The sequence below is a fragment of the Microtus ochrogaster genome, linkage group LG8 (assembly GCF_000317375.1).
Source record: "Microtus ochrogaster isolate Prairie Vole_2 linkage group LG8, MicOch1.0, whole genome shotgun sequence".
NCBI classification, from domain to species: domain Eukaryota; kingdom Metazoa; phylum Chordata; class Mammalia; order Rodentia; family Cricetidae; genus Microtus; species Microtus ochrogaster.
Genome location: NC_022033.1, coordinates 22,255,757 through 22,262,530, shown reverse-complemented (window position 1 = coordinate 22,262,530; position 6,774 = coordinate 22,255,757).

Sequence of the window (6,774 nt, the reverse complement as noted above, 5' to 3'; positions counted from 1 at the left end):
GTGTGTGTGTGTGTGTGTGTGTGTGTGTGTGTGTGTGTGTGTGTGTGTGTGTGTGTTGGGGGGCAGCACAGATGGCAGCATTTACCCATAGTTTCTTTTATTTTAATAAACTTGTGGCCCAAAAACAGAAAAAAAAAAACAAACCAGTGCCCACTCTATCACCCCCACCAAATGCCATTGGCTAAGCACTGCCATCCTGCAGCCCCCTTGGCTGAAAACAGGTCCAGGGTGTGTGTACTCAGCCTTTGCCCAGGCAAAGACCGCCAGTTTTCTTAGAAGAAACTGGCTGAGACCAGAGGCGGTAGCCCCAACCTAAGGCAGCAGCGACCCCTGCAGGAAGTTAGAAGAGCGAGTTCTCATGGGCTGCTTAGAAAACTGAATACCTGCCCAACTCCAGAGTGCCCCTCTCCTTCCTTTTCCTCTTTAGATAAGGTCTCATGTAACCCAAGCTGGCCTCAGATTCACTGTGTCTCCAAGGCTGGCCTTGAACTCCTGATCCTACACCTACCAGATCCTGAGATTACAGGCATGTATCACCACCTGGCTTCAAGGGTTTCCATAAAGTACCTTGCTAAAGTACGTAAACACCCTTCCTTTGGAGAACCCGTGTTGTTTTCCATGAGCAACTTACTCAGGGTCATGGAGAAGGGGGAGCAGCTTCATGTGGAATAGCTTCACACACTGAGTATAGCGGTGATAGGGATCAAATCACAGGCCTCTCAAGCACAGTAGGCAGACTCTATGCTGCAGACCCCCTGCCCCTCCCACCCCCAGTCCAGAGTCTTTTCCTTTCCTTTTCTTGAGAGAGAGTTTCCAGCAGTGTGAAAGTTAGCTGAGGCTGCCCTTGAAGTCCTGATCCCCCTACCTCCTTGGTTACAGTGCGGGATTAGAGAACTGTACCACCTACTCTAGCCGCCCTTATTAATCCTCCGCTCTTGGAGCTGACCTAACAGATCCGTTCATATGCTAAAGTTGGTTTCTCTAAACTCTCTGCTGGAGACTGGGCGTATAAATCAGTAGTCCGGGGCACGGTTAGCGTGCACAAAGCCCTCACCAGGACAACAAACAAAGTCTTCACTCTGAATCTCTGAGTGGCTGCAAAACTTTTTTCCTTTTAAAAGTATTTATTTTGTTTCTGTGTATGTGTGGAAAGAGGATGCCAGAGGAGACCAGAAAAGGCTATTTCGGCCTCTGGAGCTGGAGTGACTGGCAGCTGTGCGCCACCCGGACATGGGTGCTGGGAGCAGAATTCTGTCCTCCCAAAGCAGAAAGCACTATTCTCTCCCAGTGTTGCATCCGGTTCACTTACTCTGCCACTCCAGGCCACTGATAGCTCCTAGGTCTGAAGACGCCCACTTCAAAGGACCGAGGCACCGCCTGCTCTCCTCTGGGAGTTAGGAGGACGCTTGAACTCAGTACATCCCTCGGGCCATCCAGGCCCATCTCTCTAGTCTTTGTTTCTGACTTATCTTCTTTTACGGTCCTCTCCGGCATCTTCTTCGACAGTCTCTGTCACCTGTCCCCGTCCTCCTTACCCTTTTACCTGCTACAATTCCCTTAGAAGTGACTTCTTGGTCTCCAGGCTCTCTCCATCCCAGCCCCGCCCCTACCTAAAGCCTGCCCACAGAACAAGAGCCAACCCGTGAGCCAGCTGCTACACAAAGGCATCCTTTACTCCCCAGGAAAGGCACGAAGCTTCCCAACAGCCATCACATGCCTGCTGCTCTCCAAGTTCAAATCCACCCAGGCTTAGCCTCTGCCCCATCTCCAACGCAGGTCAGCTTTTCCAGTCTGTGTGCTTTTTTTCATAGTTTTGTTTTAACTGAATTCCTTATGCCTATCATAATTTATGTACATATCTGTCTATCCCATTAGATTATAACTACACTGTACCATATTTGTCTTTCAATTATTCCCAGGGCTTGGCACAGAGCCCAGCACATAGCAGATTCCTAGTGTGTGTTGTATGAATGACTCGCAGAATGGTCCTTTTAAAGAAACACTATCATTTTCTTTTCTATTATTTCTTTTTAAAAATTAGAATAATGAATGGGTTTCATTATGGTATTTTCATACGTGCATATTATTACACTTTGGTCAAGTTCACTCTCCTATCACCTCCCCTAACAGAGACCCCTTCTTCCAGCCACGTACCCTGTCTACTTTCCCTTTATCTCTCTTTATATTTAAATATATAACTTCTGCATAGGAAAGGAAATAATACGATGTTCGTGTCCCTCCCCCCACCCTCTTTAGCTTCCTGTTCCCACGTCTCCCCATCGGTCCCTTCATCCTCCCAGTAGAACTCACTGGTCTTTCTTCTACTTTCAGGCCGTATGGATAAATCTAGATGCTAATGTAGGAAAAGGCATGTGCTATTTGTCTTGCTGAGTCCAAAAAGCCATCATTTTAAAACATATCCTGCCTTTTCTCCTGGACTTCGAGTCCCTGAAAGGGAGAGATGCTGTCGCTGTCTTGCCACTAAGTATTCTCTAAGCTCTATCCACCGGATGAACGAGTCGATGCAGACACCCGATATGTGATTTGATAAAGACTGAGGGTTCTGCAGACAGACCCGGATTGGAATCATGGTGGCTCTGCTATTGGTGCATTATGTGATCTAGAGCCTTCCAAAGGCCCTGCCGCTCAGAACGGGGGTAATAATGACAGGGCTGTCCCACAAAGAGCTCTTGTGGGTGAACATGGGATGAACTATTAAAAACCAGAGGAGATGGTTGGAGAGTTGGCTCAATGGGTTAAAGGTGCCTGCCACCAAGCTGACAACCTGAGTTTGATCCCCAGATCCCACAAGAAGAGGGGAGAACAGATCCAATCTCACAAGCTGTCCCACACCTCTCTGAACACAAACACACACACACCTAAAATAAACACTACGCAATCTAAAAACTAAACAAAACTATCTTTTCTCATTTTACAAACCAATTTCAGTTCCCACTCCTCCTTCCCATCCCCATCCCCATCTATTCTTCAGTGAGGGTAAGGCTTCCCTTGGGGAGTCAACAAAGTCTAGCACATTGCTTTGAGGCAGGACTGAGGCCCTCCCCACTATGTCTAGGCTGAGCAAGGTATCCCTCCAGAAAGAATAGGTTCCAAAAAGCCAGTACAAGCAGTAGGGATTATGGTCTCACTGCCAGTGGCCTCATAGTCTGCCCCAGCCATGAAACTGTCATCCACATTCAGAGGGCCTAGTTTGGTCCTGTGCTGGTTCCTTCCCTGTCAGACCAGAGTTGGTGAACTCCCATCAGCTCAGGTCAGCTGTTTCAGTGGGTGTCCTCATCCTGGTCTTGACCTCTTTGTTCATATTCCCACTCCTCCCACTCTTCAACTGGACTTTTGGGGCTTACTGTGCGATTTTTTAAAACTCCAATCAATGTTAATAACAGCTACCCCTGACTTCACAACCATGCCCCACTCTGAACAACTTTTGCTGAAGGTCTTTTTAGCTTCATTCCTTTGTTTTACAGATAAATAGATTAATAGTTTAAGTTACTTAAAAAAAATTATTTCTTCGTGTGTTCTTGCACACACGCATGTGTGTTTGGTGCCCTTGGAGGCCAGAAGAGGGCACTGGCTTCCCTGGAGCTCAGTTTGTAGGCAACTGTGAGACCAATGAGAACTGAACTCAGGCCCACTGCAAAAGCAGTAAGTGCTCCTAACTGCTGAGCCGCTCTTCAGCCCAACTTTAAATTTTAGTTGGTGTATGATGTATGTACATGCGTGGGCACACGAGCCCCACCACACACAAGTTGTTTGTGGAACCCCTCTTCTCCTTTGGCCTTTGCTTGGGTTCAGGATTGAATTTAGGTCAAGCTTTTGTGGCAAGCTCCTTCAACCCCCCCACACAAGTTGTCTCACTACCCCAAGTTACTTTTGAAGTACAGTTCCAGCTTTTCTGTTTGTTGGTTGGTTTTCTTTTTGTGTGTGTGTGTGTTTTTTTTTGTTGTTGTTTTTTGTTGTTTTTTTTTTTTGTTATTGAGACAGGCTTTGGAACCTGTCCTGGAGCTCTTATAGACCAGGCTGGCCTCGAACTCACAGAGATCCCCCTGCCTCTGCCTCCCAAGTGCTGGGACTAAAGGCATGTGCCACAACTGCCTGGCTTGTTTTGTTTTTTTCAAGACAGAGTTTCTCTGTGTAGCTGTCCTGGAAGTCACTCTGTAGACCAGGTTGGTCTTAAACTCGGAAATCTACCTGCCTCTGCCTCTGGAGTGCTAGAATTAAAGGTGTGCACCCCCACCTGGCAAACTTGAACTCTTGCTTCTCCTGCCTCTGTTCCCTACATACTGAGATTGCATGTGTGCACAACCACACCCATCCCTTCCCCAATATTTTAAAATTACATGTAAAATTCTTATTTCTCTTTTTCTTTTTCTTTTTCTTTCCCTTCCTTCCTTCCTTCCTTCCTTCCTTCCTTCCTTCCTTCCTTTCTTTCTTTCTTATTTTTTGAGACCAGATCTCACTATGTAGCGATGGCCGCCCTGTAACTCACTACATAGACCAGCTTGGTGTTCTTACAAAGATCCACCTGCCTCTGCCTCCTGAGCACTGGGATCAAGGTCTAGCTTAAACTTTCTATTTGCATGTAGTGGCCCACGGAGGTCAGAGGACAACCTGAGGGAGCAGGCTCTCTCCTTCCACCACGCAGGTCTCCAGGATCAAACGCAGATCTTCGGATTGGCAGCAGCATCTTTATCCACTGAGGCGTTCCAGGGGCCCTTCCCAACACGGTCTACCTAGAATCTCGCTCCAGAATGAATGTGAACATAAGTGATAAGGTGGTGTGGTAGGGAACTCAACTTACAGCCAAGGGCTCACCCAGGGGTCTGTAACTTGGAGGACATGGAGGAGTCTCCAACAGGGGCTATTGTCTGAGGACCAGGGGAATCCCAGGAGTTGGGTAGGAGCAAAGGAAAAAAAAAAAAAAAAAAAAAAAACCTCTGAATGTGGAAGGCCCTCTCCAGGGAGGAGCCCAGAGTTCCTGCCTGGCTCTTACTATAAAGGTGACTAATCACTTTGGTCCCCTCTGGTAATTGCAACCAGATGCTGCTGCTGGCTACGCTTCAGTCCCGACATGTTTAATTACTGGGACACAGAGTCTCTGGGTCCCCTGTGGCTCCCTCCCTCCCCCATTCCTGTCAGCAATATTAATGTCAAACCCAAGGTAGAGGATGGGAGCCCTGGGAAGCCACTGGCATGGAAATAATCTTTACAGGCCCCTCCACTATGCAAAGCCTTTAACGTCTTTAAATATCTCCCCATCCATTATCTCATTGGCACCTCACAAAACATCCTTAGAAAGCCAGTAAGCCAAAGTATTACTAGACAGGCAAAGGGCGAACTGAAGAATAATAATCCCTTGTTTCAGGCTTCGGAAGTTTCAAAGGCATTTCATATTCCTTATGCTCTCAGCCTCCTGAGAGCTCGAGTCAAACCAACACAGCCCTGTAGCTGAGAGATGGACTCGGGGACGGGAGAGCACAGTTTGTGTCCCAGGTCTGCCACTTGCCGGTTGACCGCTTTTGTGTGTTCATCTGTCTATTCGCTTAATTATGAGCGCCAGTTATATAGCAATGAACAGGACATCAAAGTCTACGTTCAAACTCTGGTGAACGAGACAAATGAATGCACAGTCTGGGGGGATCCTAAGTGAGGGGCAGGAAATAGAACAGTTGAGATCAGGTCTGCTCTGGCAAGGAGAGTCTCGCTGAAAAGTGGCGTTTCAGCAGAGACCCAGGTACCGAGGCCACTGAGGCCTGGGAGGTGACCGTTCCGGATGCAGAGTGCAGAGAGTGCCAAGGCCCCAAGGTAAGACTGTGCTGGGCACAAGCGAGAAACCGAGGAAAGCTGGTGTTGCTGAAGCAGACGCAGCCAGGGGGTGAGTCATGTGGGAGAGCAAGTCAGACACGTCAGAACCATATCAGGGTGGCTTTGTAAGCCATCAGCAGTGAGTTCCGTTTTATTTGTAGTTCACTGGAGAATCTAGTGGAGAATTTTAGGCAGGATATCACATAATAACTAATATGAAGCTACCAACCTTCAAATAAACCCCAGCGTCTCCATTCACCAACTGCATGACCTCAATTAAATTATTGTTATAATCTTTTAACAGATTTATTTATTTACTTATTATGAATACAGTGTTCTGCCCGCATATAGGCTTGTATGCCAGAAGAGGGCACCAGATCTCATTAGAGATGGTTGTGAGCCACAGTGAGGCTGCTGGGAATTGAACTCAGAACCTCTGGGAGAACAGTCAGTGATCTTAACATCTGAGCCATCTATCTGGCCCTCAGTTAAATTATTTAATCTCACTGTCCCTCAGTTTAGTAATATTATATGACAAAAATAATAATTAAAATATTTTTTGGGGGGGTGGAGAAATAACTCAGCAGTTAAGAATGAGTATTGTCCTCCCAAAGAACCTGTATTCAGTTCCCAGCAACAACACGGGGTGCTTCATAAGTACCTATAACTCCAGCTCCAGAGGATCTGATACTCTTCTCTTGACTCCTCAGCTCATGCATTTAAACATGAACACACCACATAGAGACACACACATATATACATGATTATAAATGAAATAAGTATTTTTTAAAAAAATGAAGTATGGCTGAACATGGTGGTATATGCCTTCAATCCCAGTACTCAAGAGGCAGAAGCAGGTGGATCTCTGAGTTCAAGGTCAGCCTGGTCTATATAGGAAGTTCCAGGATAGCAGCCAGGGCTACACAGAGAAAACCTGTCTCAAAAACAAAA